The sequence below is a fragment of the Triturus cristatus genome, chromosome 9 (assembly GCF_964204655.1).
Source record: "Triturus cristatus chromosome 9, aTriCri1.1, whole genome shotgun sequence".
Classification (NCBI taxonomy): Eukaryota; Metazoa; Chordata; class Amphibia; order Caudata; family Salamandridae; genus Triturus; species Triturus cristatus.
The window spans coordinates 156,854,962-156,868,336 of record NC_140592.1 but is presented as its reverse complement, the minus strand read 5'-3'; the positions used below and the strand labels follow the sequence as shown (position 1 = coordinate 156,868,336).

The following is a 13,375-nucleotide window of genomic DNA, read 5'->3' as shown; positions in this document are numbered from 1 at the left end:
CGAGGACTGACGCGCACCCCATCCCCAGAGCTGATGAGCTCATCGATCAGTTAGGGGCTGCCCGGTACCTCAGCACATTTGACTTAACGTCTGGGTACTGGCAGATCGCCTTCACTGATGGGGCAAGAGAGAGGTCAGCATTCTCCACACCAGATGGGCACTACCAGTTCCGGGTTATGCCCTTTGGGATGAAGAATGCCCCTGCCACCTTTCAGAGGTTGGTCAACCAGGTGTTGGCTGGACTGGAAGAGTTCAGTGCCGCCTACCTGGATGACATTGCAGTGCTCATCGCAAGTTGGGAAGAACATCTGCGCCACCTCTGGGAAGTGTTGATGGCGCTGCAGAGAGCAGGCCTCCCGTTCAAGGTGAGTAAGTGCCAGATCGGGCAAGTTTCTGTGGTGTACTTGGGACATCAGGTTGGGAGCGGCCAGGTGGCACCCCTACAGCCCAAGATTGAGACCATCCTGGCTTGGGAGCTCCCCAAGACCCAGACAGAGGTGAGAGCCTTTTTAGGAATCACTGGGTATTACAGGAAGTTTGTCAAGGGCATCGTTGCCCCCTTGACAGAGCCGACTTCCAGGAAGCAGCCCAAAAGTGATTTGGACTGACACCTGTCAGAAGGCTTTTGAGGCCCTGAAAACTGCATATGTGCATGGGGCCTGTGCTCCTGGCAACCAACTTCTCAAAAGAGTTTATCGTTCAGACAGACGCTACATAGCATGGTGTGGGGGCTGTTTTGTCACAGATCAATGAGGAGGGCCTAGATCAACCTGTAGCCTTCATCAGTAGGCGGTTACTTCCACGGGAACAGAGGTGGAGTGCTATTGAACGTGAGGCATTTGCTGTGGTCTGGGCACTGAAGAAGCTCAGACCATACTTGTTTGGGACTCACTTCCGGGTTCAGACAGACCACAGGCCACTCAGATGGTTGATGCAGATGAGGGGTGAGAATCCAAAGCTGTTGAGGTGGTCCATTTCCCTACAGGGGATGGATTTCACTGTGAAACACCGCCCTGGTACAGATTACAGAACACGCCAATGCTGATGGTCTGTCCAGATTTTTCCACCTTAGTGATGAGAACTCCAAGGAGGTAGGGTAGTTCTCTCCACATTTCAGCTAGAGGGGACACGTGTTAGAACTGGCACCACTGGAGTGGGTCTCCCTTCCATTTTTTGCTGTTGCCTCTCATGTTTTTGCTGGCTATAGATGCTTTGGGCACTGTGCCATGGCCATTCAGTGCCACAGTGCAAGTGCTCCCTATGGTAAATTGATGTATGGATTAGTGACTCCATGAGTGGCTGATTTGGTTTACATGTCAGACCCTAGTACAGTGCACTGATTGCGCCCAGGGCTTGTAAATTAAATGCTGCTGGTGGGCTTGCAGCACTGGTTATGCCACCCATAGAAGCAGCCTGTAAAGTGTGTCTAAGGCCTGCATTGCAGAGCCTATGTGCAGTCTGGTACTGCCATGTTGACTGGCCAAGTGCACCCACTTGCCAGTCCCTAAACCTTCCCTTTTCTTCATATCAGGCAGCCCTATTATAGGACCAAGGGCAGGGTGCATTTTAAGTATAAGGTAGGACATGCCCTGATGTGTGTGTCATGTCCTGATAGTGAATTACAGACATTTTCGTTTTTCACTATTGCAAGGCGCTCTGTTCCCCATAGGCCAGAATGGGCAGTTTGATTATAACATCTTATAATCCTAACTGACCCAGGGAACATAGTGGAAATTCGAGTTTAGTATGCCTGAACTCAGAATGATAAAATACATCTTTTAGTGAAGTTGATTTTAACATTCTGTGTTTGAAAATACCACTTGTATTTCTTGTCTAACCATCCAAGCCTGCCTCTGCTAGGTTGTGTATTCCTTGTCTGGAGTTTGAGTAACAGGGGCTGGGGGATTCCAGGAGACAGGGTGAGTCTGCACAGGGCTGAATAGAGAGATCTGCATGTAGATGGGTGGGAGGAGTTGCACCTGGGACCTGAATAGGGCTGTGGCTTCCCTCCACAATGCTGGCTCCACCTCCTGTGGTGCATCTGATGTCCCTGGCCTACACTGTGAAAGGAAAGAAGGAGTCTTGTCAACAAAGTGCTCCAGGACTGACCAGAACTGGTTTGGACTAGGCAAAGGCCGCTCTGCCTTCAGAGAACAAAGAGAAAATGAGTCTAAAAGGGGGGACCCAGACCCCAGAACTTTAGATCACTTTGGGAAACAAGAAGAACCTTTGCTGAGGAGAGGAACCAGAGAAACTGAGGAAGAGGCTATCCCTAAGCTGAGTGCTGTTTGGGGGATTGGCCTGCAGTGGTTGCCTGACTGCCAAAGAAAGAAGAAAGGAACTTGTTGCTTTTCATCAACTTGTGAAGGATCTCCAAGGGCTTGAGATAGAGCTTGTCTCCTGCTGAAGTCTCAGGGACAACAGACTTCACCAACCAGCACCACTGCCTTCCCTTGCTGGGAATTGAAGTGCCTGCTGTTGAGCTGGGCCTTCTGAGAGACTGCGTGTCGCTGGGCGCTGGAAGCGCGACTCAAGACGAAGAAGCGTGTCACCGCTGCTGCCGTCGCATCACCGGAGAAGTGTAGCCGCCGCAGCAGACGCCGTCACATCACCGGAGAAGAGTGCCTCGCTGTTGCCGCTGTCGCCATCGCATCACCCGAAGCGCCTCATATCACCGGAGAAGAGTTTTGCCGTCGCAGCAGACTCCGTCGCATCACCGGAGAAGAGTGTCACTGCCGCAGCTGCTGTCGTCACATCGCTGACAAAGCATGCCGCCGCTGCCGCTGTCGCATTGCATCACCGAGGCACCACGCATCCCTGGAGAAGAGTGTCGCCGTCGCAGCAGACGCCGTCGCATCACCAGAGAAGCGTGTCGCAGGGCCTGTCACGGCTCAGAAGATTCGTTGAGTCGCCGCACGGCCGTCGGACGTGCACGCATCGTTGTCGCATCAAGAAGAAGAAACCATTTTGTTTCATTGCACCGGATCCCCATCGCATCACGGCGTTGCGGGTCGCACCGCCACGGAAGGGCAGTAAGAAACCGACCATCACCTCCCCATGCAGAGAAGACCCGACGCATCACCATCCCCTACGCAGCAGCAGGGAAACGACGCATCACTGTTCTTGCATGTAAGGAACCAACGCATCACCTTCCCTGCAACACTTTCGTTGTATAGTGTTACGCATCCAAAGGTACATTGAACTTAAAGTGTTGCATTTACCATCTTAAGAGAACTAAGCTATTTCTACCATTTTTAAAGTACAGTATTGTGGATTTTTGTCGTTCGTGGTCTTGTGATAAGTCTATATAAAAAATACTTCTTTTTTATGTAAAAACCTGTGCGGTGTCCATCTGTAGTGTTGTCACTGGATTACTGTATGTGTTCACAAATGCTTTACACAATGCCTCTGAGATAACCCTGTCTGCTCGTGCCAAGCTACCAAGGGAGTGAGCAGGGGTTATTTTAGGAGTGTACCCCCTTACCCTGACTAGAAGCAAGGGTCCCTATTTGGTCAAAGGTACCTACCTCTGCCAACTAGAAACCCCCAGTTCTAACAACTACAAAAACGAATTCAGCAAAACAGGAGAAGAGAGGGCACAAGGTTTGAGGGGAAACGCACGCCAAATATGTCCAGTGTAACACAGTATATCACCTCTCTAGCTATACAATTAACCTCTTTGACCTCCTGTCTCTGCCCATTTCTCTTTGTCAGAAGAAATGAGGTTAACATTTCAAAACAGGAGTTTGAATATTGACAGGAGAGACAGGGCAAGGAAGGAGAATTAGGCAGATATTAAGCAATGAAATGCTGAAAACCATTAGAGCAGTGTTACATTTTCACAGTTGTAGTGAGAAAGGCAGTTGTGAAGGGGGATTAATGTGTAACTACGAATAGAACCACAATTGAAACTACAATTTTAAGCTCTGTGTTCATATGTCTTGTTTTAATACTATCTACTAGTCCAGTAAACATCAACTAAGTCACTCTTAACCTGTCTTTCCCACTACTGAAGGTACAGTCTGACTAAACACTGCATACCACATAAAATATTGTTGTTGCAAGACAATAAACATATTAGCTCAAATCTAAAGTTGTACTGGCAAAGCTGATAGATCTGGAATGTGTAGCCAACCTTTAGTTGGCATAGTTTTTGAGAAACGTTATTGTTGTGGGGGTTCTTCTGCAGTGAGAAAACAAATTGCTTGCTTTGCAGAATGCATGTGCAGAATAAAATACTAACAGTGATGAAAAAGTGATGATCGATTGTACTTCTGAGATGCAAAATGCATCCCTCTTGCATTGCAATAGAAGCCCTTCTTTGGAGGTGAAATGATACACCAAACTTCCACTTGCATATGGTTGAGATGTTTATTTATCTGAAGCCCACTTTATGTGTATTCTTTAGAAGAGTAGTTACAAAAGCACTCGCAGAAAGCTGTGCATTCAAGTCGGAACTAAAAGATGCATTAACAATTAATAACAGCTTGGGAAGTCAGTGGCATAATCAATCGGTGTTCGCTTACTGCCACCACCACACAAACCACTGAATGGTAGTGTCAGATCATTTTACATCTCTTTAATCTTACAAATAATAAGTTGTAAATGCATGATGCTCTCTTTGATGTATCTATGACGGTGGTAGCTGAATGTGTTCTCATTTGTAACTTCATCAAAACTGTAAAGTGATACTACTCTCTCCATGTTTTTGCCTGCATACTCTCATTTGCCCACTTCATCTCCTTTTACAATAGCTGTTTTAACAAAAGCTGAGACTTAGTTCAAGGTAACAACAGTTAACTAGATGTTGGCTGGGACCTGGCCCACATTGTGCCATGCAACTACTTCAATTCTGCATACCCTTTCCAATCCCTTCCACATGGCTGTACATGTAGATGTGCAGGTGCATATATGTTCCCCAATGTGCACGTGCAGGTCAGCAAATTCACACTTGTGTATGAGTGTATATTTGTGTGTCTTTTAAAGCCCCTCTTTTTCCATTTGTCTGCACTCTTTGGTCTCCTATTTGTCAGCAGAATGTATGACTGTTGAATCATATCCGAGCACCCTGCTCTTTTTCTACTGTTTCCATCAGTTGTGTCCCTCTCAAATACCGTCCGTCTTCAACTTGAAGATGGGAGTTTGGTACATTTTAGAATGATGTTAACTTAATTAGGCTTTGCATTGTCAATAGGAGACTTGTGTCAATTCATTGAAATCATTAATTTGCAGAATGAAACAAAAAATGAGTAAACCAAGCAAGCACAAACAACTTTTGTTAGTAGAATTTGGTGAAGATTGCTTACTGTAATAAAATTGTATACAGGGTAGAAAGAAAAATGCTTTTGTCAGATGACTGATACAGTCTCTTTTCTATGGTATGACCTGTTAGACTTGGTGTCCTTGGCGTGGTTTACCTTGACGTTTTGCATTCTAACCTCCTGTTTTGCTGACTTCATTTTTGCTGGCTTTAGGATTTTGGGCGCTTTACCACTGCTAACTAGTGCTAAAGTGCATATGCTCTGTACTCAAAACCTGGTAACATTGGCTTATCCACAATTGGCATATTTAATTCAGTTATAAGTCCCTAGTAAAGTGCACCATATGTACCCCTGGCCTGGGTGATGGAGAGACTGGATGTATGACGTTACAACGCACACTTTTACAACGCATGCACTTACAACGCATTTTTTACAACGCATAATCCATTACAACGCATGACATTACAACGCATGACACTACAACGCATTTTTAAAAAATACCTTTACAACGCATTACCATTACAACGCATACTACCTTTACAACGCATACCATTACAACGCATAATATTAAATTACATTTAAGGTAAGTATTAGATAGTATAGGGGTAAAAATTACTATTCTAACTCCAGGGGGTGCAACAGTAGGGTAAGTGTTGGATAGTATAGGGGTAAAAATTACTATTCTAACTCCAGGGGGTGCAACAGTAGGGTAAGTGTTGGATAGTGTAGGGGTAAAAATTACTATTCTAACTCCAGGGGGTGCAACAGTAGGGTAAGTGTTGGATAGTGTAGGGGTAAAAATTACTATTCTAACTCCAGGGGGAGTGTTGGATAGTATAGGGGTAAAAATTACTATTCTAACTCCAGGGGGTGCATCAGTAGGGTAAGTGTTGGATAGTATAGGGGTAAAAATTACTATTCTAACTCCAGGGGGTGCAACAGTAGGGTAAGTGTTGGATAGTATAGGGGTAAAAATTACTATTCTAACTCCAGGGGGTGCATCAGTAGGGTAAGTGTTGGATAGTATAGGGGTAAAAATTACTATTCTAACTCCAGGGGGTGCATCAGTAGGGTAAGTGTTGGATAGTATAGGGGTAAAAATTACTATTCTAACTCCAGGGGGTGCATCAGTAGGGTAAGTGTTGGATAGTATAGGGGTAAAAATTACTATTCTAACTCCAGGGGGTGCATCAGTAGGGTAAGTGTTGGATAGTATAGGGGTAAAAATTACTATTCTAACTCCAGGGGGTGCATCAGTAGGGTAAGTGTTGGATAGTATAGGGGTAATAATTACTATTCTAACTCCAGGGGGTGCATCAGTAGGGTAAGTGTTGGATAGTATAGGGGTAAAAATTACTATTCTAACTCCAGGGGGTGCATCAGTAGGGTAAGTGTTGGATAGTATAGTGTAATATTATGCGTTGTAATGGTATGCGTTGTAATGGTAGTATGCGTTGTAATGGAATGCGTTGTAAAGGTAGTTTTTAAAAATGCGTTGTAGTGTCATGCGTTGTAATGTCAAGCGTTGTAATGGATTATGCGTTGTAAAAAATGCGTTGTAATGGTAGTGCGTTGTAAAAGTTGCGTTGTAAAGGTTGTTCCCCGGAGAGACTATGTGCCCGAGAATACTAGTAAGTACAGTCAGTGGTATCCCTCAATGGACAGAGGGTGGAGGCTCTGAGAGACACAGGAGACAGCATGACAATCATTAAGCATCATCTGGTGTCTTCAGAGCAGGTAGTCCCTCACACGTGCTGATAACTGTGAGAGCCACTACCCTGTAGCTCTGGTTCCTTTTGAGTGGGGGGAACCCTCAGGTCTACTTAATGTAGCTGTGAGTTCATCCATGCTGGTGGAGCACACCATCTAGAAAGAGATGGAGCTCAGGTAACACTTGGAGATGATGGGGTTGCTTGAGTGGGTATGCCTGACCACACCGTCCATGGCAGATTGTGAGGGTGGTCAGAAGGACCCGGAGCCTGGATTAATGGCCCAGTCACATGCCAAAAAGAGGAAAGGCAAGGGGCGCAGGGAACCGGCTCCTGAAATTCTCATGGTCTAGGAGGAAGTGGAACCTGCGTGGAATGCCCTGGTACCTACAGAGGAAGATGTAGCTGACCTGGAAAACCTGCGTGAGCCGACCAACTGACAGCAGGAAGGAGGTCCCTCTTTCTGCAAGGAGCAGAAGGAGTGCCCTACTCCTGTGGGTCTTCGGTGGCAGGCTGAGGCCCAGGCAGCTGGGGACACCTCTTGGCAGCACCTGATCTCCTGTATAGTGAGTCTAAAGTTCCTGAGCCTGGTGCAACACATGTGTTGGGGGTTCCCCAGCTCTCTGGGACCTTCCCACTGGGTCTGGCTCTTTATGTGCCACTGTGAGGTCATTTGAGGGCATGCCAAGACCTTTGACAGGCTTGTCAGCCACTTTTATTGGCCTCAACCAACAAAGGCCTCAGATGCGTTCTGCAGGTCCTGTCCTACCTTACAGGCAAGTGGCAAGTCAGGGGAGGTGCAAGTCCCCCTCCAACCTTTCCCTGTCATTAGAACCTTTTTTGAACTGATTGGTATTGACCCTGCGAGGCCTATGGATACCAAGACAGTCATGAGTAGCAGATTCATTCTGGTCTTGGTGGTCCATGCCACCCGGTACCCAGAAGCTATCCCTTTGAGGACAGTGGCTGCACCCTTCATGGCCAGGGCACTGATGGGGCTCTTTACCCTTGTTGGCTTCTGACTGGGGTATCAACTTCATGCCCTACTACATGAAGGCCATGTGGAAGGAGTGTGGTCTGACCTATAAGTTCATCACTCCTTACCACCCCAAACCAATCGGTTGGCAGAAAGGTTCAACCATACACTCTAAGGCATGATTGTGGGTCTACCTGACCCATTAGGCATTAGTAGGACGTCCTCCTGCCATGCTTTCTGTTCGCCTACGGGGAGGATCCACAGAAGGGGAGGACCTCGCAGTTTGGTTAAGGAAGGCTAGGAGCAAGATCCCCAGAAGCCACCCAAGGATGCAGTTAGCTACATGCTGGCATTCTGCAATCAGACAGCCTGCTTCTGGAAGCTCGGACTGGAGAATGGGGAAGCTAGCCAGGACAACATGAAATAATGGTACAACAAGAATACCACTCTGGTTGAGTTTCAGCCTGGTCACAAACTGTGGGTAATGGAGTCAGTGGAGCCCTGGGCTCTGCAAGACCATTGATCTGGGCCTTATGAGGTGAAAGAACGTAAGAGTGATGTCACCTACTTGGTGGACCTCAAGAATCTTAGGAACCCCTTGAGGGTCCTGCATGTGAACCGCATCAAACCGCACCTTGAAGGGTCTGAGATTACCATGCTTCTGGTTACTGATGATTGGGTGAAAGATGGGAGCAAACCTCTCCCAACCTCCTATCTTTGAAGGAGCAGAATGGGTCAGTGGAGGGTGTCACCCTCTCCCCTACACTGACCCTAGATTAACAGAGAGATTGCCTCCAGTTGCTAGGCCAGTTTGCCTCTTTGTTCCCCCTTACTCAAGGACTCAGTACAGGGTGTACCCATGATATTGATACTCGGGACAGCACACCTGTAAAGACCAAAATGTACAGGTTGTCTGATAAGATGGGGGCTAGCATTTAGGAAGGGGTCTCTACAATGCTGGTGTTATGGGTTATTGAGCCCTCAAACAGCCCAGTAGTGTTGGTCCCCAAGGCTGCCCCTCCAGGTGTCACAACTGAACTTAGGTTCTGTATGGACTACCGTGGGCTCAATACAGTCACCCGGACTGACACACACCCCTCCCTCAGAGCTGATGAGCTCATTGATCAGCTTGGAGCTGCCAAGTTCCTCAACATGTTTGACTTAACGTCTAGGATTGCCTTGACCGAGGGGGCTTAATAGAGGTCAGTGTTCTCAACACCAGTACGGCACTTCCAGTTCCAGGTGATGCCTTTTGAATTGAAGAATGCCCCTGCCACCTTCCAGAGGCTAATAAATCAGGTATTCGCTGGGTTGGAGAACGTCAGTGCCGCCTACCTAGACAATATTGCTGTCTTCAGCTCTAGTTGGAAGGACCCTTTGAACCACCTCTAAGAAGTGCTTTAGGCTCTGCAGAGCGCAGGCCAGGATATCAAGTTCAATTGCTGCCAGATAGGGCAGGGTTCTGTGGTCTACTTAGGACATCAAATAGGAGGTGGCACAGTGCAGCCCTTGTAGCCCAAAACTGTAACCATTCTGGCTTGGGAACCCCCAAGACCCAGCCAGAGGTTAAAGCCATCTTATGCCTCACTGGATATTCCAGGAGATTCATCAATGGATATGGCACCATTGTTGCCCCTTGACAGAGCTGACTTCCAAGACGCAGCCAAGTCAATTGATCTGGACATAGGCATGCCAGCAAGCTTTTGACGCCCTGAAGAAAGTCATGAGCATGACACCCAGCTCAAGGCCCCCGATTTCTCCCAAGAGTTTGCTGTGCAGATGGACGCCTCAGAGCATGGCATAGGGGCCGTGCTTTCATAGCTGAATGAGAAGGCCTGGATTAGCCTGTAGCCTTCATCAGTATGAGGCTACTTCCTGGGGAACAGAGGTGGAGCACGATTGAAATGGAAGGCTTTGCTGTGCACTGGGTGCTGAAAAAGCTAAGGTCATACCTGTTTGGCATTCACTTCTGGGTTCAGACAGACCACAGGTCTCTCAGATGGTTAATGCAGATGGGGTTCAGAATCTCAAACTGCTGAGGTGATCCATCTCCCTACCGGGAATTGACTTTATGATGGCACACCGTCCTGGCACAGAAGATGCCAATGATGATGGTAACTCCAGGTTCTCCCACCTTAGTGAAGAGAACTCCTATAGGGTTGGGTAGCTCTCCCTACCTTCAGCTAGGGTGGGGGTGGACATGTTAGACCTGGCATCCTTGGCGTGGTTTTCCCTGACTTTTTTGCCATCTGACCTCTTGTTTTGCTCACTTCATTTTTGCTCGCTTTAGGACTATGCAAAAACAACAATTGATGGACAGAATGCAGAACAATATCATACATTCACCCCAGTACAGAGATCTGGGCCTAAATCCATCGTTTTTTGCTCACCATGCCATTCCTGTTTGTACCTAGCCATATGCAAATCATTCTTGAACCTGTGCCCAATGGGAACAGTCCAGCCCAAACTGCCAGGCCAGGTCCTCCCTGGACTGGAAACAAGCATCCTAGGCCCGGTTTCGGGCTTTCAGTCCTCATCAGCCAGGATAGCTTGACTCCAGTGGCATGGACAGCACGGGACCCACGTCTGGGCATACCCTTCCCACTCGGGGTGACATATGCAAAAACAACAATTGATGGACAGAATTCAGAACAATGTCATGCATTCACCCCAGTACAGAGCTCTGGGCCTAAACCCATTGTTTTTTTGCTCACCATGCCATTCCTGTTTGGACCCAGCCATATGCAAATCAGTCTTGACCCTGCGCCCAATGGGAACAGCCCAGCCCAAACTGCCAGACCAGATCCTCCCTGGACTGGAAACAAGCATCCTAGGACCGGTTTTGGGCTTTCAGCCCTCATCAGCCAGGATAGCTTGACTCTAGTGGCATGGAGAGCACAAAACCCACGTCTGGGCATACCCGTCCCACTCAGGGTGAAAAATGGAAAAACAACAAGTGGTGGACAGAATGCAGAACAATGTCATACATTCACCCCAGTACAGAACGATGGATTTAGGCCCAGATCTTTGTACTGAGGTGAATGTATGACATTGTTCTGCATTCTGTCCATCAATTATTGTTTTGGCTTTAGGACTACGGGCACTTTACCACTGCTAACCAGTGCTAAAGTGCATATGCTCTGTACTCAAAACCTGGTAACATTGGCTTATCCACAATTGGCATATTTAATTTACTTATAAGTCCCTAGTAAAGTGAACTATATGTGCCGAGGGCCTGTAAATTAAATGCTACTAGTGATCCTGCAGCACTGATTGTGTCACCCACTCAGTAGCCCATTAAAGATGTTCAGGCCTGCCATTGCAGAGCCTGTGTGTGCAATTTTAAACTGCCATTTCAACCTGGCAAGTTAACCTACTTGCCAGGCCCAAACCATCCTTTTAAGTATATGTATGTCACCCCTACGGTAGGCCCTAGGTAGCCCCTTAATTAATTTCTGCTACTGCAAGGCCTATCTCTCCCATAAGGTAACATTAGGATTGCCCTAAACACCTTTTAAGTGTCATTTCTAATTGGGAGCAGATAGAAATTTTGAGTTTTGTGTCTCTGGTCTCACAATTAAAAATCAAAAATGATGGTGGAATCAGATTTTAATTTGTAATTCTGAAAATGCCACTTTTAGAAGGTTCACATTTTCTTACTTTTACCATTCTGTGCCTCTGCCTGTCCCTGAATACATGTCTGAGTTTAGTCACAGCTGGGCTTTATACATTCCCTCTAGACAGTCAAGACTGTCTAGACTGGGAGGAAGGAGCTGACACTTGCACCTGAAAGGGCTGTGCCTGTCCCCACACAAAGACCTGCATGCCCCCTGTGTCTGTAGCCAGGACAAGAAAAGCAGGGATATTGTGATCTTCAAAGGCCTCTTTGGAGGGACTGCCACTTTGCTACCTGCTCTGCTGTGTTGGCCTGCTGCCTACTGATACTTGTCTGGGAGTGAGAGCGACTGGACCTGGTCTCTATATACTTGAACCCAAGATTCTCCAAGGGCTTGTCAGCTTGCCTTCTATTTTCTGAAGTCTTAGGGACACAAAACACTTCTTGCAACTCTGCTGATGCTGCTGGACTCTGCAATTTGAGAGTCCTACCCTTGTCTGAGGTTCCCCCTTCAGTCTGGCCCCTCAGAAATGGGTTCTGCAGGTGTGTTCTTCAAGAATTGATGCAGTGGCCCCTGTGCACCAATCTGAACCGATGCAGTGTCCTCTGATGCAGTGCCGATTCGGCTATGATGGGGGTCCCATCTGCAAGGTTCGACGACGACGTATCACCAATCCATCAACATCGTCTGCGAGGCTCGACGACAGCACAGCACCGATCGTCGACCCCGTCTGTGACCCGACTACATGGAAAAGACCGACACATCATGCTCTCGACGTCGACACTGTGGGCCATACAAGGTACGTTTTCAGCAGATCCTCCGTGGGTTCTGTAGCTTGCCTTCCCTCTATCAAGACCAGGCCTGAACTTTGGCTCTGTACTGGTCCCTCACAACCTCAAGTAACTTTCTTACCGCTACCAACTGTTAAGCACTGTTTTGCATTTCATCTTTAAAAATTCATATCTTGACTTTTACTTATTGGATGTTTGTTGCTTGGTCCTGTTTTATTTAGATAAATATTCTCCTTTTTTCTAAACTGATGTGGAGCCTTTTTGTGGTGTTTTCACTGTGTTACAGGAATAAAAGTGTGCATAAATACTTTAGACATTGCCTCTTAAGGTAAGCCTGACTGCTCTGTGCCAAGCTAACAGAGGGTGAGCACAGATTAATTTAATTTGTGTATCTGACTTGCCCTGACTAGGTATGTGGCTCCTGCTTGGACATGGTAGATACTCTGCTAACCAGAAACCTCAATTTCTAAAATGACCGAAGCAAGGAAGTTGCCAACATATATCAAACAGACTTAAGATGATGGGAGGAATGCTTGCAAATAGTCTAAACGACTGGTAATCTTGGGGTAGAATTAATTCCCTTCATTTTTCACTCAATGTACCACTCTAGACAGAGGCTCACCTTATGTAAATCAGTACTAACACTGCTCCTCATGTGAAAAGTTAATCCCCAAATGCGAGGTGAGGCCCGCCCCAGAAGGAACACATGCAGTGTTAGGGTATACTGTGTCTATCACATTGTTGTGTTTCGGGAATGCCATTATATATCTGCATGGTGCTCAAATGTTACTGCATGTTATCAACAATATCAGCAATCTGCTCAAAATGTTAGTTTTCTTGCTGTAATAGGGTGCATCATAACATGCCATTGCACTACAGGTGACACAACTGAAATCAGTGGGGACAGCTAAAGGATGCCTCCACCAGTGGCACAGACTGGCTGTCAGCAAAATGGCAATGGCACACGTCGCAAACGGGTGGAGTTGCAGTGTTATCTCTATTATGTCAAATGGGACAAGAC

The 13,375-nt window shown here is 47.0% G+C and overlaps 1 protein-coding gene across 3 annotated transcripts in view; it reads right to left on the bottom strand.

Moving 5' to 3' along the window:
* CACNA2D3 (calcium voltage-gated channel auxiliary subunit alpha2delta 3) overlaps window positions 1-13,375 on the bottom strand; it is a 2,334,275-nt gene that overhangs the window by 776,183 nt on the left and 1,544,717 nt on the right. The gene's annotated exons all lie outside the window — the stretch shown is intronic.